At 45.7% G+C, this 22,629-nt stretch overlaps 1 protein-coding gene across 1 annotated transcript in view; it reads left to right on the top strand.

Moving 5' to 3' along the window:
• Window positions 1–22,629, top strand: part of LOC147888441 (Sodium Bile acid symporter family) — a 266,247-nt gene that overhangs the window by 51,438 nt on the left and 192,180 nt on the right. The window lies entirely within an intron of this gene.

The following is a 22,629-nucleotide window of genomic DNA, read 5'->3' on the forward strand; positions in this document are numbered from 1 at the left end:
AGTAAGAACAAAAACCCGCGAGAGCAAGCTCAAAGTGGAATACATCATGAAATCATGAGGATAATAAAAAACCCCTCAGAGTGAGGTGGAAAGAAACCAAGGCTGAGGCTGAAAGTGCCATCTCAACCCTGTAGTAGATTCAGAGAAGAAAGGAGAATCCTTCCATTCCCTGAAGAAAGAAGCCCTCCTAGCTCAGGCTGCACGGGAGTCCCCCTGCATACCCGTCCATACGGCCATCAGAGTGTGTACGATGTCTGTCCAGATACTAGCCAATGTGTGCGAGGGATGAACCTGAGTACCCTCCATAGCCTCTGTGCATCTGGCTCTCCAGATATGCCAGGCTGCTATGCTCGCTATAATCTCCCAAGAAGTATCCACAGAGGCATGTACAGCTGTAAAAGGACGGTGTGGAACCACATCCAACGAGCAGAACTCAACCCGATACTCAACCCGATGACGTCGAACCGAAATGGCCCGAGAGGAGTCAAGTCCCTCATAGAAAACCTGAGGTCCTGTAAGAGAAAGCCAAGCCACCGAGCCCCAAGTCATAAAGAGTGGGGAATGGGCAAAGTGACTGAAGATCCTGGCTATCCCCATCCAAATCAATCTCGCCTGTCTGCAATCCCATAAGCAATGCTGAATAGACTCCAAAGCAGAAAGGCAACGAGGGCAAGTAGGGTCGGCTCCGAATCTGGACCTCCAAAGGTTCACTGCAATCCCTCCATGAATAGAAAGCCAAAAGAAGATAGTAACCTTTCTATTCCTGTGGGATTTCCAGAGCCTCCTCCAGAAGTACCTCTGCTGATCCGCAGTAATACCAAAAGTCTCCCAATGAGGAACTCTGGAGGGTCTCCAGCCTCTACTACTGAGCTGAAATCTCCTGGCATTACTGACCGTGTAACGAAAGAAGGGGATGGTCTTCTCTCGATGCCCCGCGTCAATCCACTCCCACTCTCCGGGGTCCCACTGTAAATACCTGATGGGAACTCCTCCATAGAGCCAAAGTCTCCAAGACCCGGTGGAGAGTAACTGGGGGTCAGGGTCTAAGAACCACTCTGAATCTGATCCCTGCATCAAAAGGCCTACGACCCTGATAGGCTGAAAAGCAGACTCAAGCAATATATCATCTGTAGATCTGAGCAATCTGCCACCATCCTGGACACTGAAAACCAAAGCATCTGCCTGTGCATCTCGGAAGGCTAAGACCTGAAGTGGAACCCCGCCTCTCGAGAAAGTACCTGCCCAAGTGGAGGAAGTGAGAGGCATATCATCTGTGTCTATCCAAGCCTCTGGAAGGGCTGTCTCGATCTGCAAGATCCTCCCTGCACTCCCTCTGAGATGTCCTGTCAACCTTGACTTGGTTTCCTCTGGAAGCCTACGGAAAGCTTTCCAAGAACCCAAAGAAGAAGCAGGTCCCCTCTCCCACCTGGCCCACTGCATGTAGAGTGAGGCACCCAGTGGTCTGCCACGATCATCTAAAATACTGTCGTTCCACATGATGGGCTGCCTATCAATCTCTTCCCGGGAGGAAGGAGGACTCCGAAGAGAGCTTCTGAAACTAGCCCAAGCTTTCAGAATGGCAACCATGAGAGGGGATGAAGGTGATCTGAGGTGTGCTGAGGTGAAGATCCATCTAACACTACTCATCCAGTCTCCTCCTGAGGAAGGTGTGCACCTCTGTATGCTGCTGATAAGAAAGTCCTTCCACGGTTCCTGTCCTGGCATAAGTCCTCGTACCACTATCTTGCAAAGTAAGGCTCTGCACTGTAAATCTGGATCAATAATATTGAGACCCCCATCCTGTGTAGGGAGGATGAGGGTCTCCCAAGCCACTCTGGCTAAGGCATCTGCTGTGCCATCAAGCCCACTCCAGAGAAAGTTCCTGATCGGTCTTCTGAGCTGAATGATGCAGTCCCTAGAACGGCACCAACATGAACAAATAAACCAGCAAGAGGACCTGGTTGACCACCACAACTCTAGAGGCAAGATCCAGCTTGGCTGAGCTCCAAAAGAGAAGCTTCCTTCTGATGCTCTCCAACACAGGAGCAAACTGCTGCGTGGTAGAAATACCCAAGCCGACCTGGCAGCCCAAATACCTGATAGGCACACCCCTCTGAACCCAAGTGAACCCTATGTCAAGCCCCCAAACTCGAGTGTCCTTATCACTGATCCAAAAGCCATTGGATTTATGCCAATTTATCTGCGCCCCTGCCGCCAAGCAAAATAAATCCAATGCTGTCCTAAAAGAAGTCAATGTCTGTGGAGAGGCATCCAAATAAATCGCTGTGTCATCAGCCAACTCACTGTCAAGCAGCTCCTCTTCTCTTCTGATAGGAAGTCTCAGCCCAAAGATGTCAGCTTGAGATCTAACGTAGATGCTCATAGCTTCGGCCACGAATAAAAAAAGGAAAGGAGCAAGGGGGCATCCCTGACGGCAAAAACAACATTTGGAAAATGAGCTCTCCAATATTGTCCAATGATACCTAGAAAATCATGAGTATGCAGACAAAGCCAGAAGAGATGAAGCACAGATTCCCATGGATCATGACATCGCTGGCAAACAGCAAGAGCAATATGTCTGCGTGCCATAAGCGCCACAAGAAAATCTGTTGCCGAAGAGGAACTTAGAATCTTAAATATGGCAGAGTCTTTTCTGCCACCACTTTGCATGTCGATGCATATGCCAAATCTGATTTGCCCTGTCCGAAACCCAAGGTGAAGGCAACATAGCTTTATACAATGCCGGTACCGTAATATGAGACAGTTTCAGTGGGTGAGATGTGGATATAGAAGGCTGAATAGTCTAATCCTGAAGCCTGTCTTCAATCTCGAGTGGAGGAACTGGTAGAAAAGGCTGAAGCATAGAATCAATGGTATGCCACACAGGACGATAATGCATCCCCAGATCATATTTTGCAGCTGCTAAAGGAAAAGAAAGGAGAGTACCATCATCATGAATACTGTAACATCAATTTCCCTTTATGAGCAAGGATATGAACATGAAAATTCAGAATGTTCAAGCCCCCATGCATCTTGGGTGAACATAAACGAGACATTGAAAGCAAGCGTAAACTTTTCTTAGCATGTTTGGTGTTGGATATAGCGTTCAACTGGAGATCTCTACATGAAATAATAACAGTCTCACATAAAATGACAGACAAGGAGCGAGAGACAAGCTACAAAAGATCTTTGTATTGCAAGATAATGCTACTCACCCCTACTGGGTTTGTTGTAGCTTACAGGTAAATATGCTAAGCCACAAAGGCTTATTGAAGAGACTCTGATATGGGCGACAAACACCCACAATCACTGTCACAAAGACTCTCTACAAAAGAGACTACCACACATACACACAGACCATGACCTAGTAGCTGGAGAGAACTGCCATCTCAAGCTCGCCAGCAACGGGTACCAACTAAAGACCTCCATGAGTCGCCTCCACCCTGCTGAATTGCCATCACCAAGAGTTATCATGGGAGAGACAAAATCTTGCGAGCTGGCCGGGGAAGAAAGCCTCTGATGGTGACCAAAGCTCACCTCAATGGAACTACGTAGAACCTCGCATGCAAGACTGCCACATGGCTTGTTTATTTTGACTCCTCCATCAACCTTAGAGTTGATTAGCTCCTCATAAGGACGACCCTATAATCAAAAACTTCCTACAAGCCCTCCCTTGGCCGAAATGAGGAGAAGCATAAAATCATAATACTAAAACTACTAATGCTCACAAAGAGCAATCACTACAAAATTATGCGCTCACAACAAGAGCGACTCAGTGACAATGTTCACAGAGAACTAGTAGCTCTCACAAAGAGCTAAAAATTGTTCACAAAGAACATGATACCCGACTGCTCACAAAGAGCATGTGTTCATCACAAGGTCCAATCTTGATCCTTGAGAAGATTATCTTGAACTAGCGTAGTTGCTTCCTCCTTGCTATCGACTGTTAGTGCTTTGTCTTTACTGTTCTTAACCTTTATAAGCTCATCCCGTTTCTTTGCATAGCAGAACTTCTCGATGTGACCATCTTTTCCATAGTAAGAGCAATGTTGAGTGTCACGAACAGTTTTCTTCTTCTTGTCGATGGCTGAATAAACTCTTGAATCATAAATAGATGAACATGTATGTTTCTCCTCACTTAAGAGCATCCCCACACAGTCTAGGAACTCTAGATCATCATCAAGGCACAATATTCGAACTATTTCACCAAACTATTCTGTAGGTAAGCTTCTAAGCAAGATAGCCTTCTTATCTTCATCCTCGACTCGCGCTCCTACATCACTCAGTTGCCTCAGAAGAGCTTGCATGCGGTTTAAAAACACCCCGAGTGTCTCTGACTCATCCATCTGGAGATCGAATAGATTTTGCTTCAAATTGGACTTTGAGTGCTTCATGCGCACACACCGAAGAGAGTCTCTAGCATCTTTCAATTATCAACAGTGGTAGCCTTCACATCGAGACAATGGAAATATTCAAGACCTAGAGCACGGCCCAAATATCCCAGGGCCTTCTCATCCTTGGCTTCTCATGCAAGAATCTTCTCAGCATCATGAGAACGCTCTTTGGGTTTCTTTTTCGATCCCGAGACCACTCCCCACAATCCTTTTTGCATAAATAACAAGCGTGTTGCTAACTGCCATGAAGGAAAGTTCTGACTAGTGAAGGTCACCAGTATCACTGCATGACTATCCTTCTTTGACGTATCCATTGTCAGAACCTATTGGGATTGAGAAGAATTCGAAAGCAAGCCTGTGCTAACATATCAATAGATGATCTCTTCTTGACTTCAACTGCTCCTGCGTCTTCTCACAACTGTAACACTTGTCTTTGTATTGACGGCTCACTTAGACATGTATCGCCTTTTATGAAGTCTCGTAGATTCTCAAAAAGCGACCTGCTCTGATACCATATGTTGGATATAGCATTCAACTGGGGATCTCTACATGAAATGATAACAGTCTCACATAAAATGACAGACAAGGAGCGAGAGAAAAGCTATAAAAGATCTTTGTATTGCAAGATAATGCTACTCACCCCTACCAGGTTTGTTGTAGCTTACAAGTAAATATGCTAAGCCACAAAGGCTTATTGAAAAGATTCTGATATGAGCGACTAACACCCACAATCACTGTCACAAAGACTCTCTACAAAAGAGACTACCACACATACACACAGACGATGACCTAGTAGCTGGAGAGAACCGCCATCTCAAGCTCGCCAGCAACGGGTACCAACCAGAGACCTCCACGAGTCGCCTTCACCTTGCTGAATCGCCATCACCAAGAGTCATCAACCGACTCTCATGGGAGAGACAAAATCTTGCGAGCCGACCAGGGAAGAAAGCCTCTCATGGTGACCAAAGCTCACCTCAATGGAACTACATAGAATTCCGCATGCAAGACTGCCACATGGCATGTTTATTTTGACTCCTCCATCAACCTTAGAGTTGATTAGCTCCTCATAAGGACGCCCCTATAATCAAAAACTTCCTACATTTGGAACGCCAGAAAGTTTCCATTATAATGGACATGAAAGAAGCAATATCTGTCTTGCCAAACATGATGAGAGGCAAGTAGAATTGAATGTATGCCACCAAAATAGATTGCATTATCCGGGCCTAACATGCAACGGCCAAGTCACCAATTTCCAATACTCAAGCTTCTTTTTCAAATTTTCAAGAACCCAATCTGTTTGCTGACGACGGGTCATCATCCAACCCAAAGGATAGCCCAACTAACTGAGTAGGTGGGACAATCTCCCCCGGCCATAAAAGACTATGCCAATCTTTAGCATGCAATGGTAATAGCTTTGATTTCTGAAAATTGACATGAAGACTAGCAGCCGTGCCATATACAAAGAGAGCATGCATAAGGGAAGAAAGATCTGTCTCAGTGTTTTTCGGGGTAAAAAAGGAATCATCAGCATAAGCTTGAGCAATCATTGGGCGACTCCCTTGTATTTCCAAACCATGGAGCATATCAGTAGCCACCAAGTGATCCAGGTGTTGAAGCATCGGGTGTGTGGCAATAGCATACAAAATGCACTGAGTGGACAGCCTTGACGAACAGAACTACAAAGAGTCCAAGTCTGAGAGATATCCCCCGATAAGATACAAGCAGCTTGGCTGTCACTGTAAAGCCAATATATGACATGCTGCATTTTGTGCCCAAAACCCAATGCTCTCATGATTTGCAAGACAAAGTCCCATCGGATAGTGTCAAATTCTTTAGCAATGTCAACCTGTAGCAATAAGACATCCTGCTCAGTGTATTTGGCATATTCTATGCCAACATATGCATTGGCAATGTTATCTGTAATATGCCGACGAGGAATGAAACCAGTGCCGGATGAAGGCCATCATGTAAAAAACCTTTGATACAATCAACAACCATCTTAGCAATGATCTTATAAATAACGGGCATGAGAGTGATAGGCCTCCAGTCAGTCAAAGATTCACGTAGTTGCTTCTTGGGAAGAAGCTTAAACAGCCCTTTTTTCCATGAAGCAAGCATGCATTGATTCTGCCAGGCAGAATTAATCATACACAGCAAAGTAGACTTGAGAAAATCCCAATACTCAAGAAAGAATTCCACAGTGAGACCATCCCAGCCAGAAGATTTCCATCTGCCACATGATTTTACTGCATCAGACAATTCTCTTTCACTGAAAGGAACTTCCAACTCCAAAGCCTGCACGTGAGAGATAATTGGATTGACATGATGTAATAAAAGGTCTCTTGCTGAAAGAACCTCAGGAGTAGAAAAATCTGCATGCCCAAAATGTCGAGAAAAATAATCAACACAAGCTTCAGCAAGCTGTGCTCGAGAAGAAGTCCAAAGCCCCTTAGGCAAGAGAACTCTGCAGATATTTTCAGATTGTCTCTTGTGATGTAAACTCTTGAACAACTCTTTAGACGAGCAACCTTTGTCCAAAAAAGCCCTTTGCTGGTCTCCCACTTAACAATTTTCATGTGATCATTGGATTGGAGATATTGTTTTTCTTGGCATAAGGACGTATTTTCTTCAACTGATAGAGCACGAAAGTGGCTGAGTTCAGTCAATGAATGACAAATACTTCTGGCCTGAGCAACAGAGTCTCTTAAAATTTTCATATAATTTTTCCCGTATTCACGAATAACTGCTTGCATTCTAGCAACAAAAGCAGTCCAAGCATAATCAATGTCGATGAGACTCTGACGTGAAAGAGGCTGAACGGCATCAGAAACCATGGCCTTAAAAGCATCATGCCCCAGGTAGCTATTATTGATTATGAGCATCCTTTTTTGTGAGAGCCTATCATTTGGCATGTCATGGAAAGAAATCCTGAGCCAGAGAGGAGCATGATTTGAGTATGTCAAAGCATAATCAACCCATATTTTGCATGTAAAGTTATCAGAATGCTGTGGATCAACTCGATACCAGCGATCCAAATGAGCATGGTAAGAGGATTGTGCATTATGTTGAAAGGTATAACCAGGCTGCATAGGCTGTAATTCTTTCCAAAAATCAAGAAGACCAACATGGAGTAAAAACTGAGACCAACTTTGCCTTTGAGAAGCCAACATGTGAGTATTGCCAGAAGTATTGTCACCCTGATGCGGAGCATTATTAAAATCGCCACCAATGAAGGCATAATGTTTCCAAGGATAAGATTGCATGGCATCCCAAATCAAGCCTCTACTTTGAGAGGATTGAGGTGCATAGATAGAAGCAAAACCTCTCCTTGGATGAGACACTACACCTTAAGCCATCTACCATGTGGATCATTGAAGGCAACAAGTGGCTGAAGATCACGCTTGACAAGAAAGAGTACACCAGAAAAAGAAAGCTGTCCCACATAAAAAATGTCATAGCTAGCAAAGTGTCCTGTCTGGCCTCATACACATGCTGATTATGCTCTTGACGTGCTACGAGATACACTTGGGAGAGTTCCCCTCCTTTCGTGAAGAAATTGATAGGCACCCTGCCGTCATGTGGAATGAAAGCATACTTGAGGAGCATGGCAGACCACTAGGCCATTCACATTATATGCCGTGGTCCAGATGGGAGAGGGGCCCTGCCTCCATTGTGGGGTCTTGGAAAGCTTTCAGAAAGCTTCCAGAGGATCATAGAGTTTTATTAGTTAGTCATCTCAGAGGGAATGCAGGGATAATTCAGTAGATTGATGGAGCCATACCTGTGGAGTGGATGGATATAGATGGTATGCCTATTACGGGTTCCACTTGGTTGGGTGCTTTTACTAGGACGGGTATTCCTCTTCAAGTTATTGCTTTGCGGGATGCACATGAGGATGCCCTTGTTTTTAATGTTCGGGAGACTATATATATCTTCAGATGATATTCTTTAGGAGATTCCCTTCCAGCCGGTCAGGATTGCAAGTTATATGGAGCATGGTACAGATTCATAGTGGTACCTGGATCCGACCCACTTGTTCTGGTCCTAGGTTCATGGAGACTTTTTCTTTCGTTACACGGTTAGAAATGCTAGGAGATTCCACCTTAGTTGTAGAGGTTGGAGGCCCTCTAGATCTTCTCATTGGGACATCTTTTACATTTTTGCAGATGTGCAGAAAAACTTTTGGAGGGGACTCTAGAAATCCCTCAGGAATAGAATAATCACTCTATTCTTTTGACTTTCTATACATAGAGGGATTGTAGTGAACCTGTGGAGGTCCAGATTCATGGCTGACCCTACATTGCCATTTTGCAGTTGAGTCAGTTCAACATTGCCTTTGGGAGTGCAGATAGGAGAGGACCATTTGGAAGGGTGTTGCTAGGATCTTATGCACTTTTCATAGATCACCCTTCTTCATAACCTGGGGCTTAGTTGCTTGGCTCTCTCTTACGGGACCTTAGGTCTTCTTTGAGGGACATAACTCAGATGGGGCTTTTTCTGTTCATGACACATAGTAGAGTCATGTTCTGTCCAGGATGTTTCATTCACTCCTTTCAGAGCTGCACATGCTTCTGTAGACACCTCATGGGAGATTCTGGCTAGTATTGCAGCATGGCCTATTTGAAGAGCCAGATGTATAGAGGCATTAGATGGATCCCAGGTTCACCCTTCTTAGACTTTGGCTAGTATATGGACTAACACTATACATACCTTGATGGCCATCTGAGTGAGCAAAACCAAAACTCTGCAAAAAGTGTTGTGTTTTGGTACCTCTTTTCGCCAGAGTTTTGCGGAGGCATTAAGAGCGGCCTCCGCTAGGAGGAACACTTTTTCTAGAGTTTTGGTTTTTCCAGAGGATCGCCTTTCTTCTCTGATTTTGCCTCAGGGTTGACGCGGCATTTTCAGCCTCAACCCTAACATTTTCAGCTCGACCTTTTTGGCCAGAGTTTTAGTACTTTTTGCATTTTGGTTTTTCTCATGGTTGGCATGATGCACTCCCACATTGAGCTTGCTCCTGTGGGTTTTTTTCATGCTTAATAGAAGTACTTTTTTGCAAAGAAAAAAAAAGGATTTTCAAGCTTCACAGCCTGTTGTGGAGATAAATTAGAATTGACATATCGAAGAAGCTTTTGTTGAGTGGACATCACAGTATGAGAGTGTGAGTTAGTTGCCCAAATGATGAACACATGCTTGAGCAAGTTGCGCTTGGGAGTTAGTCCAAGTACCATCCAACATTTTAACCCAATAGATATTTTCAATTTGTCTTTTGTAGTGCAAGCTTTTAAAGAATCCTTTAGAGGAACAACCCTTATCTGTGAAGGTTGTAGGCCATTCTAGCCTCTACTCTCGAATGACTACTTGTGGGAGCTTCGTATGCACAAACCGTCCGCTCGTGTCACCCAAGCGTCTGCCGGATTGTGTGCAAGTGATTCCATGAGGGGAGGGAAGAGAGGGGAGAAGGGAGGGAGAGGGGAATGAGAGCATGAGGGAAAGGAGATGGGGGTAGGGTGGGGGTAGGGTAATAGTGGCAATCACAAAACTCACAAGAAAGAACAAAAAGACTCAATACAAGAGAATGAGAAGAAGAGAGAGTTTCTGTTCCAATTCTTGAAAGTACACAATGTGGAGGTCTATTTCTGCATCTTGAAGCCCTACATCAGCCGACTTGATCATTTGCTTGTGAGAGCACATTCTCTTGCTGTAATTCCATTTTCCAACCTTCTCTTGGCACAGTTCATTGCCGTTTCTTGTCCATTTCACCTTTCCTCCAAGGGTGACTACTTGTGCTCGAGTTTGGAGCTATTTTCATGCTGTAATTTTGGTCTACATCAATTGGTAAGCTCCTTGCATTGATTCCTTTCATTTTCGTGCTGTAATTTTGGTCTACATCACTTGGTAAGCTCCTACTGCATTGATTCCTTTCATTTCCAGCAAAACAATCCTTTCGTTGCTTTATTGGCATTGTGGAAAGACCGCGTGTTGCCTTGGAAGGCCTCGTATTGCCTTTTGGGAATCTTTTTGCAGCAGGTACACCTTGTGACAGCCACACATTTGCAGTGAAAAGCTTTGAAGCATGAGCAGTAATTTGCCGTTTGGATTTGAGAGATTGCCCTCCTCTCTTTTGCATCGTCAGTTGGTGGCCTTTGCCTTGCATTTCTACACTATGGCTGGCAGTAAGGATGATTTGTTTGGGATGCTTGGGATTGAGGACAAACTTGATGGCACAATTTAACCCATGCGAGCCTATATGATGGGGCATGTTTTTGTTGCCAAGAATCTTTGGAATATTTTTTCAGGCACTGAAGTCAGACCTACTAGACCTGTTGCTTCTAGAAATGTCTCTGGTACATCTAGTACGGCCTGAGGCTCATCTGGAGATGGGTCTAATGCTACTTCTGGTTCAGCTACACCTTCCAGTCATGTACTTTGCCTCCTACTCAGGAGCAGATTCAGTGGGATGGGCATGATGCCAAAGCACATGCCTTCATTGCTCTTTCCATGAAAAGGGTCATTATCCCTCATATGCATTCCTGCAAGACAGCTAAGCAAGCATGGGGTCAGCTTGCATCCTTATATCAAGTGTGGAATGAGGCGAGAGTTGCCTATATCCGCAAGCAGTTGAAGGATTTAAAGCTTGAAGAGGATGATAATATGGATGCCTATCTTACCAATGTGAAATGTAGGTGGTATTGAGGCTCGTGCAAATTGGCGTAGCCATCCGATAAGTACTGTTTGAATAACACACCTAGGAGCGTGAGCAGTTGGCCAACCTCATATTATTTCCTCCCGCAGTCACGTGAATTATTTAAGGCTTCCATGCCTCCCATGAAATATTAATCTTGGGGATGTGCTTGATGAGGAACAACATGAAGGGTGAGCTCTTGGTTCCATAGCAGATTTTAGCACATACGGAAAGAAATGTCAGAGGTATAGTTTCACGTCGTTATCTAGCAAAATTCAGAAATTATTCAGCATAGATGCAAAGTGGATGGAGGAAGGTCATCTGGCAGATTCACCTGGGTTATTGCAGCTCTACCTAGAAGCATTTCACTTGAGCCCAATGCGGTACAGGCTTGTTCAAGCTCAGCAGAGCAGAGGTCTGAAGCATTTCCTGATGCTCAAGAGGGGGTAGCACCTCCACTTTCTCAGGACAGGCAGGCTAACGTATCTAGAGGTCGCTTGGTGACACTGCAGGTCTCACATGAGGTATTGATTGCTGACAGTCTTTCTGCCACGGGATTTCTATGATGAGTGTACTAGTCACTCCACATAGACGATGCATTGATATATGGACGGACTCGTACGCTCTCCTAGACCATATTATCATTGCTGGTTGTATACTCCAGATGATACTTAGTTTGGTATGAGCTATTCGTGCTTTTATCATTGTTGTTTATTTGCTGTAATTTTCAGCAGCAAACCGGATAGTTTGCTATATCAAGAGGGAGGTATGTCACAGGACGTGATTTTTGTTGTGCAAATAAACCCATGGACATTGAAAGCCCCTAAGGTTTGATGTAAGGAGTAGGGTCTAATCCCTAGGTGCACCACTAGGTCCAAATGCTAGGGCTAAGGCAAGGTTTAGAGGGGTCAAAAAGTTGGGCCCAAGGGAAAACCGAAGTGTGTCATTGGTAAGGGATTAGAGGCTATAATGAGCCACGTGGTAGTCCCATTGGCATGTGTTGACCTTCTCTCTCTAGCTGATTTTCTCTCACTATCCTTTCCCTTTGGACCTGTCTACGGGATACAGCGATTTTCTTTCTCCCTCTCTCCGTGAGGATTACAGAATGCATGGACTGCTGCACGCTACCTGAGCTGCATTTGCTAATCGTATGAATCTCTTTGGCACGTTCATCGAGGCATTTGCTTGCTGTACGGACTGTATTAATCCCTCCCAAGGCTGTTTGGCTGTTTGTACGGCCCATTTACACGCTTCCTAACGCTCTATTTTGGCTACACACTCTAGCCTCCCTTCCAATGTGGTTGGAGTAGTTTTCTCAGGATTATATCTAAAGGAAGTGGCTGGAAATGTTGTATTGTGGCTGTAACTGCTGTGGATGTAACTACTGTTGTATTGTGACTGTAACTGCTGTGGCTGTAACTACTGTTGTATTGTGGCTGTAACCGCTGTGGCTGTAGCTACTGTTGTATTGTTGCTGTAACTGCTGTGGATGCTCCGTTAGTAATAGTTCACTACCCTTTAGCTTGCTAGAGGCCAGTTTTAGTTACGGGCATGATAAAAGGATCACAACACCCAATAATGACAGCAAGTGAAGAACTGAACATAGTCTGGTGTAGAGGCATGTCTCCCAAATAACCATAACTGCTTGCCAAAAGCGATGCTAGGAAATCGAGCACAAAGATACGTCCCCAAATCCTTGAAGAAAACCACGGGCAACCAGGTAAATCCAAAGCAGATGCAGGATTGTCTCCCTCGGATGTGAACAAGATGGGAAACACGGGAAGCCAAGAAATATCCCACTGGTAGTGCACCAACCAAACAATGCCATAAGAAAGCTCTGTTTGAGAGGGAGCTTACTGTTCCAAATACGGCCAAGACAAACCTTCCACCAAGGAAAATCTTGAATCATCTGTATTGCTGCTGCTCCCCGCTCCCTCCTGCTGCCCTCCTCACTGCTCCCTCCCTCCCCTCCTTGCTTCTTCCTCCCTCCCCCCTACCCTCAACTCCCCTCCTTCTCTTCCGCTGCTGCAGCCCCCCCTGCGCGCTGCCTCCCCCTTGCGCGCTGCCTCCCCCCTGTGTGCTGCCTCCTCCCTCCCCTCCCCCTTGCCTGCTGCTCCCCCCTGCGCTGCTGCAGCACCCCCCCCGCTGCCTCCGCCTTGCGTGCTACCTCCTCCCCTCTGCGCACTGCCTCCCCCCTGCGCGCTGCCTCCTCCCTCCCCTCCCCCCTGTGCTGCTGCCAGCCCCCCCCCTGTGCTGCTTCAGCCCCCCCTCGCTGCTGCCAGCCCCTCCCCCTCCCTCTCCTCCACTCCTCCTCTCCTCTTTCCTCCCCTCCTCTTCCTTCTTCCTCTCCCTTTGCTGCCCCCTCTTCTTGCTCTCCTCTACTTGCTGACTCCTCTCCTTGCTCATTCCTCTCTCTCTCTCCTTCCTTTCACCCTCTCCCCTCATCTGGAGTACCCCTATTTTTATTAGGGGTCTCCTGGGCTTCAGGAAAGCGGACGGAGTTCTTTTTTTGGTTTTGAATCGGCCTTTCCCACCTCGATTGACGAATGGGTTCCCATTCAGTCAATCCGTTACCACCCACACCGGCCACGAGAACCGTCACTTTCTTAAAAGACGAGCTGCAGCAGCTGCAAAAGGATTTGGAGCATGAGTGTTCCACGACTCTCTTTGCACGCATCCATGTGAGTTGCAGAGGGGGAGAGAGCAGAGTGTGAGAGCAGGATAGCAAGAGAGTAGGAGAGTGAGAGCTGAAAGCAATAGTTGCAATAGAAGAGTGTAGTACAACTGAAGAGTGGGATAGGTTTTGTCTAAGTGACAAAACCTTATCCTTCACTAACCGTAGTTAGTGAACTAACTGTGGTTAGGGGCAAAAACCTCTAAAATGAGGGAAAAGTGCCCCTAACCTACTTATTACATTACATTGGTCACTGCTAAATTATAACAATAATTCTAACATCCCCCTGCAGTGCCAATGTCATGTACAAGGAAATGATCAATCACCAAGAGGAGATAAGTTCAGGGCACTGCGAAATGCCTCAAACTTTTCACGTGGAAGTGCTTTGGTGAAAATGTCTGCAACATTGTCATGTGTTGACACATAGATCATACTGATCTCTTCTGCATGAAACTTCTCTCTGACGTAGTGATAGTGAACCTCAATGTGCTTCGTGCGAGCATGACACACAGGATTCTTTGCCACTGCAATAGCACTCTGACTATCAGTGAGAATTGGAGAAGGACCCTCCAATGAAAGATGAAGATCAGCAAATAAACGACGCAACCAAACACATTCAACTGTCGCTATGAAAGCTGCCCTGTACTCAGCTTCACATGAGGAGGTAGCCACTGTAGACTGTTTCTTGCTTAACCAAGAAATACAAGCTTTGCCCAAAAAGAAACAATTGCCACTTGTGGACTGCCTAGTGTCATAGTCTCCAACCCAATTTGAGTCATTGTAGGCATGCATCTACAAGTCACCCCCCCTGGGAAACATCAAGCCAAAAGACTTTGTACCTTGCAAATAACGGAAGATGCGTTTTACAGAGCCTGCCAATGCATAGTCTTTGGGCTGTGCATATATTTGCTCACCTAAGAAACTGCAAACTGAATATCAGGTCGTGTATTGCAGAGATAAATGAGGCATCCAACAGCCTGACTGTAGAGTGTGACATCAATTGATTCACCTGCATCATGCATTGTAAGCTTCAGCCCCGGCTCCATGGGAGTAGCTATGGGCTTACAATCCTGCATGTTGAATCTGTCCAAGAGTTTCTGCACATACTTGGATTGAGACATAACGATGCCACTTTTCTCTTGAGTGAACTAGATCCCCAAATAAAAGTGTAGCAGCCCCAAATCTGACATGTCAAAAGTGGTCTGCAATTCAGCTTTAAAATCTGCAATATTATCCTCATTTGACCCTGTGAGCAGTAAGTCATGTACATAAAGAATGATGACTAAAATATCCCCCCCATCCTTCTTGATGTAGAGGGTGGTTTCAGTTGGACTATTGTGCAACCCCTTGCTGGTCAGAAAGGCATGAATTTTGGCATACCATGCATGTGGAGCTTGTTTCAGCCCATACAAAGCTTTATTCAGCTTGCATACCTAAAGTGCATTTCCTGAAATTTCAAAGCCTGGAGGTTGTTTGACATAAACCTCTTCCAACAAGTCTCCATTAAAGAAAGCTGTTCTAATGTCCAACTGAACATTCCATTCAAAATTTGCAGCCATGTCTATAACTAACCGGATGGTTGTCATTCTGGATGTAGGAGCAAAAGTCTCCTCATAGTCTATGTCCTTTTTCTGATCATATCCTTTTGCAACCAGCCTTGCCTTGTACCGATCAATGGTCCCATCTGGCTTTCTTTTGACTTTGAAAACCCACCGTGTACCTATGGCATGTTTACCTGGTGGCAAATCGACAACTTCCCATGTCTGATTTTTCTGAATGGACTGCAATTCATCGTGCATGGCATTCATCCAATGCACATTATCCTGTGCTTCTTCAAATGTCTCAGGATCCTCCTCATCAAGAAGAGTAACTGCATAAGCTGATTCAACTGAAAGAGCTCCCCCCCCATGCCTTACTGCACTCCGCATTCTGCCAGGTAATGGCCAATTTGGAACTGTTTTTGCTGCATATATATTTGCAATTTCTTGCTGAACAACCTCTTCCACTGCTTGGGGAGGTGGTAAGATATCCTGTGGCTGAATCGGAGCATGTGGAGGTATCTGAAAATTTTGATTTGCATCAGATATATCAGCAAGGGAACCCAAGGCAATGGGTAGTAATCCCTCAAAGACATCATCGGAAGAAGTAGGCAAATCAAATTCAGCTTGAGTGTGAGCTGAATTTTCTGAAAATATAACATCTCTACTGACAATAATCTTGTGTGTGACAGGATTGTAGAGACGGTAGCCCTTGCTCTTTGCACTGTACCCAACAAAAATGCATTTGATTGCCTTATCAGACAACTTATGCCGAAACTCAATGGGCACATGAGCATATGCAAGACATCCAAAAACAGGAAAATTATCCACAGAAGGCTTTCTTCCTTGCCAAACTTCATAGGGAGTCTTGGTCTTCAAAGCTTTTGTGGGAGCCCGATTCAAAACATAATTGGCACACATGAGACCTTCAAGCCAAAATTTGTGAGGCAATCTTTTGCTTTTTAGCATGCATCTATCCATCTCCATAAGAGTACGATTTTTTCTCTCAGCTTTGCCATTTTGCTGAGGTGTTAGCCTCCCTGTAAGCTGATGTGCAATGCCCTTGTCTTTCAAAAATGCATCAAAATCTGCAGACAAATACTCCCCTCCTCTATCTGTGCGTAATGTATGTATCTTGAGTCCTGATTCATTTTCAACCATGGCTGCGAAGTGTTTGAAAACCATAAACACTTCTGATTTGCGTTTCAGCCCATAAACCCAAGTGTAGTTAGAGTAGTCATCTATAAAAGTGACAAAGTAAAGATGACCACCCAATGATGGAGTCCTCATGGGACCACATACATCACTATGAATAAGCTGTAATTTTCGAACAGCTTTTATTGATCCATCCTTCTTGAAGGGAAATCTGTGCATTTTACCAAGAATGCACCCTTCACAGGCATGTGGAGGAGGTGTTTCAAGAGGAGGCAATGCATCAACCATAGCATGTTTTTGAAGTGTCATCGAGCTGCCATAATGCATGTGTCCATATCTGGCATGCCATAACTCCGCATTCTGCATAGCAGTAGTAGGAGTGGAAACTGCAAGAGCATGTGCTGGTCTTTTCTCATACATGTCAAGCTGAAAAAGACCACGTAACAAAGTGCCAGACAATCTCAAGGCATAGTCATTCTCTCTGTCATGGACTGCACACTTGTCATCTTCAAAAATGACCTGAAATCCAGCTCTGTTAAGAGTGGACACTGAAAGTAGATTTTTTGTGATACCAGGCACATACAAGACATCAGAAATTTTGAATGTCGAGCCATCAATGGCTGTAAGTTCAACTTCTCCTGTACCATGAACTGAATAGGAGTTGTTGGCACATGTGACCTTTTTACCAACGGAGGTGGATGCAAAGATGTGAAAAGACACTTCCTGGAAGTGATATGCTTTGAGGCGCTGCTATCAAAATACCATGTATTTTGTGTCTCATTGACACTGAAAGCTGATGCATCCTTGGAAGAATCATAACTGCATGTCAGAAAAGCATAAGAGTCATCATTACAAGTGGCTGTAATATGCGGAGCAGCCAACTGAGAGTGTGAAATGCAAGACAAGAAGGCATAGTCGTGCTCGACAAAGTTGGCTGTAGCTTGCTCATTGTCAGATGCATGAGGAGCTGAATCTGAAACAGCCATACCGGAGCTGTTTTTCTTTTCTTTTGCAAGCCTCTTCTTGCATTCTCCAATGTAGTGACCTGGCTTTTTGCAGTAATGACATATTTTCTTCTTCTTGGGCTTACCTGCATCACCCTTAGCCATATGAGAAGGCTGTCCTGAACCACTGGAAGGCTGATTTGCTGATGTCTTTGCTTGTCCCTTTACTTTAGGCTTGAATTTTGAAAGCATGGCATGTTCACCTGCTTGTGAAGCCATGTTTTTCCTGATCTGCTCTTCCTGCAACAGAAGTCCTACCAACTCGTGAAAATTGAGAGGATTTGCACCCCCCCTCAATGACAAATTCAGCGAGGTATGAAAGCTGAGATAAGACTCAGGAAGAGAGTTCAGAGTAGTGGTAATCATCTCTTAATCAGGAATGATCTCATCAATATTCAGCAATTGCTCTCGTAAATCCTGTAGCTTTGTGAGGTGCACTGACATGGAGTCATCCTCTTCCATATGTGTATGAGACAATTCTCTTTTCGAAAAAGACACTCTAGCATCATTCTGAGCTGCATACATGCTCTCCAAAATATCCCATGCTGCCTTTGAGGTCTTACACGACCGGATATGCGGAATGATGAATCTTTTCACTGAAAGAGAAATACATGACAAAGCTAAAGCATCACGTGAATCCCATCTCTTTTGCTCTGGAGTGGTAGGTATAACTGCACCAATAACTTGTCCTGCAGCCGTACCCCTGTGCACGACCTGTGCCTCCTCCTTGCTGGGGAGGGGTATTAGGTGCCACATTTGCTGGCCGGATCTCATCCCCATTTACATAGTCCCACAAATTACGGGAAATCAGAATGTTGCGTACCATAAAACTCCAGAGGGAGTACTTGGTACCATCCAACTTATCCTCTTGTGAGAGACCACTGAACTGGAAATCATTCTGATTTTGCTAGGCCATGTCTGAGAAAGAAAATACAGCAAATGCAAATCTGAATTCCCTTGCTGGGAATGGAGTGCACAATTCCCAAAGAATACAGCCAAACACTGGCTGAAAATGCAACTCAAATCTCTGTAATGTCTCTGTCAGAAATCTGCCAGAGCATCCAATCTCTCCCAAAACCTGCCAAAAGTGCTTCAAAACACTTATAGAAATGCAGTGTGAACTGAAACCTGCAAAATTGCTCTCCCAACACAAAAGCCCCAATTTGTGGCTTGAAATTGCAACCAGAAAGGGGCAAATGGTCTAAAAGCCCCAAATGTTGCACAAATTGCTCTCTGCCTGCAAAAGCCCCAAATTTCACTGCAAAATTGCAGTGTGATTGCAAAAGCCCCAAAATTTTGCAATTCTCTGCAACAAATGCAAAAGCCCCAAATTTGACAAAATTCCCAATACACAAAATGTGTCCAAATCTGCCCACAAAATGGCCTGCAAAGCAAAAATCTGCCTCGAATTTGATTTACCAACCAATAGCTCCCTGCAAAATGTACCTTGCTGTACGGACGGGTACCCTCTTGTGTACGGGCGTACGGCACAGTGGAGATTTCTGTACGGATGTATGGATCTGACGACGAGTTGTACGGCGATGTATGACGAGCTGTACGGGTTGTACGGACGACGAACTGTACTGCGATGTACGGAACTGGCAGCTTGTACAGATGACGACCTTTGCAGTACAGAGTACGGACTAGAGCAAGATTGACGTGCAGTATGGACTGCTCATGGGAGCAGTGTACGGGCGTCGCTTCAAATCCGTACGTGTATACGGCACTTATACGAAATTTGTAGCTTGGGCTACGTGCGCAATTGTACGGAATGCGATGGGAGCTGCACACGTGGGAGTTGTACGGCGCAGGAAGTACAGTCCGTACAGATTGTACGGAGGACTATACGGACGACGGGCTTGTACGGACGGAGCCTGTTGATTTTGGAGCAGAGAGCTTGCGAGCAGGGTCAACCTGCTCTGATACAAAATGTGAGTTGCAAAGGGAGAGAGAGCAGAGTGTGAGAGCAGGATAGCAAGCGAGTAGTAGAGTGAGAGCTGAAAGCAATAGTTGCAATAGAAGAGTGTAGTATAACTGAAGTATAACTGAAGAACTGAAGATTGGGATAGGTTTTGTCTAAGCGACAAAACTTTATCCTTCACTAACCGTAGTTAGTGAACTAACTGTGGTTAGGGAAAAAAACCTCTAAAATGAGGGAAAAGTGCCCCTAACCTACTTATTACATTACATTGGTCACTGCTAAATTATAACAATAATTCTAACAATCCATGGCTCCCACCCCTCCAGGTCACAAGCTAGAGATTGGATGCTTGCGGCACTTGCCTAGGAGCTCTCCCCCCCACTTTAAGGATGTTTGTTTGTTGGGATGAGGTTTCTTTTAGGTGTGCCTAGATTTCCCGGACGTCACGAGAGACCTGCTACAAGCCGGTTTTCTTTTTCTAGACTTCAAGAGGATTTTTTTGTTTCCCTTTCAACTGGGCTTTGACCCAGTTGAAAAGGACAAGTAGGGAGTTTCTGTTTTCATCAGATTCCCTGGTCTTCCCTCAGTTTATCACTGGCTACTTTTAGTTATTGGCGAGAGGTTTGGTGTGGTAGCAGAGATCCCCCCTCTTCCTGGCAAACCCTCTTCGGCTGCTGAGGCGCTCAGGATGGATGGGGTACCTAGGGTTAGGGTCATTGTCCAGGACCCCAATATTTCATATGACCACATCATGCTACAGCGACCAGATGGGTCCTTCCGCCGCCAGAGATTTGAGGTTGTAGGTCGGCAGGACCAGTGTAGGATTTGCAGATCCTCGGGGCACTTCGCCAAAGATTGCCCAAAGAAGAAAAAGAGGCTCAGAAAGCAACCAGCTCGTACTAGCTTACGACAGAGAGCTGGAGCAGGACCTACCGCTCCACAGGCACCGCCTCAAACACGGGCTCCCCCCCCTCCTAGGGCTACCCGACTCCCTCCTGCACCTCGCACCTTCTCTGGCCCACGGTGGGTTTTGGCCACGGTTAGGCCCTCTACTTCAGATCACACATCCACCGCTTCGAAGGCTACCCCCTTGGAGCCTCGGGAGGAGACTAGTGTTCAGGAGCCTTGTTCGACCCCATCCCTGGATCAGGCTGTACCTTCCTTAGCAGCCCAGGTTGTTGGCACCTCGTCCGTAGCACTTCTTGATCAGGATCTAGTACAGGTGCCTCCTTCTTTGGATAGAGGGAAGGGGGTCTTACATTCTATGCCCGCTTCGGTAGAAATCCTTCGTACACCCTCCCCAGGACTGGTTCAACGGAACTCCTTTTCCGCTTTGGAGGACCTCTCTGAACTCCCAGATGATGATTTTGTACCTTCTACTTTCGGAGAGCTAGTTATCGGCATCCCTTGTGAGAGATTGTTCTCTCTTTCACCTGCGGACTTTCCTCTCCTTGGACCTCGTGTGTATGGCAGGAGGTCAGCTCCGGTGGGGGGTTCTTTTTCCGCCACCAGGTCAGGTAAGGTATTCCAACCCGCTTCCTCCTGCCGATGAGGATAGCCAGTTGGAATATACAGGGATTGGGTGGCATCTCTCATTGCCGTCACAGATAGCTGATCAGGAATCAGCTCCATCCAGGTGTTTCAGGTGGTTCCCTAGATATCCTTTTTCTTCAGGAACACAAATTGGATGTCAGAGATTGCTCCAAGTCAGGTAAGCTGCTTTCAGGCCGGACTTTTTGGCTTCCTGCCTTGGGAACCAGAGGAGGTACATGCATATCAGTTTCAGATTCTATTCTCCCTCTGATCATTGGACACGGCACCATAACCCCCTCCAAGGCCCAGTGGGTTTTACTTCTGATTGACGGACGTAAGGTTGGTTTCCTCAACCTCTATGCTCCGAACAACAAAGGGGACCGTGTTCTGTTCAGGAAAGAGTTGCTGTCGTGGGCTGACATTGCAGATTCATGGATTATTGGAGGTGACTTCAACATGGTTGAGGCACCTTCTGATAAGCAAGGGGGCAGAGAAGGTGGTATTCATTCCATCGAGAGAGTAGCTTGGGATGCCTTCTTATTCAGGTTCAGTGGCAGAGATGTTTGGTCAGATGATGCATTTCATATTTAGTCTCAGTCACTTTTGTTTTCATGGTCGAACCATAGGGTGCATATGCCTATCCATGCTCGGATTGACAGATTCTATGTGGATGACTTGGCTCTTGATAGAGGGGGGACAATTTGCATTGCACTTGGTGACGGTCTCACAGTATCAGGATCCCCGATGCCTTATACACGGATGAGACTCTCACAAAGGCAGTCTTGGAGATCTGGGTTTCTCACATGCAAGGGGGGGTGGCCGGTCCTTTACATGTGGCCACAACACTTGCTAGTATCAGCGACTTTTATCACTCCGTTGCTAGTGCTCGGTGAGGTGAGGTACTCAGGCGGGAGGTTGGTATCTGCCGGCAATTGGCAGCCTTGCAGAGGGAGGAGCAGAGACGACCATCAGATGCTTGGATACAGGAGCGCCTTGCTGCGGCAAGGGCTCACTTGCAGACATTGCTTGATCAGAGAGCAAAGTATGCCTTCCATGCACGGGAGTCATTTTGGATACAAATGGGAGGGAGAGTGAATAAACACTTTTTCTCTTCACTTGGTCCCAGACATAGTAGAGAGAGTGTCAGGCAGCTTATTGACTCTGACGACGTTTTGCAGCCTCATCCGAATACCATCTTGCACTTAGCGACAGCTTTCTATGCCTCCCTCCTTTCCGCAGATCCTGACACACACGCCAGAGATGTGGCTAGAGAGGAAGTTTGACAGAGTTTACCTATGTTGGTCTCACCAGAGATGATATGCTTACTTGATGCATGCTTTACCAACACAGAATTCAAGTCTGCCCTCTCCGCCCTTCATAAGGGGAAATGCCCTGGTTCCGATGGTATTACTCCTTTCTTTATAGCCTATTGGGATATGATAGGTGATCCTATTACTTCAGCCTTGCAGGGCATTTGGGACTCGGGTGAGATGCCTGACTCACTGACCGAGGGACTTATACACCTTATCCCGAAAGGTGGCAATAGGAATTTTGTATCCCATTGGAGACCCATCACTCTGTTGGGCACTTTATACAAAATCCTTGCCAAGGCGATCAGCATCCGATTGCAGCCCCTTCTTTCAGATCTCATCCATGATACTCAGACAGGCTTTGTGCATGGCAGGAGCATATTTGACAATATCTTTTCCTTTTGGGAAGCCACTGAGT

This window comes from Dipteris shenzhenensis, chromosome 21 (genome assembly GCF_047967505.1).
Source record: "Dipteris shenzhenensis isolate YYH24624 ecotype China chromosome 21, Dip_SZ_1.0, whole genome shotgun sequence".
NCBI lineage: Eukaryota > Viridiplantae > Streptophyta > Polypodiopsida > Gleicheniales > Dipteridaceae > Dipteris > Dipteris shenzhenensis.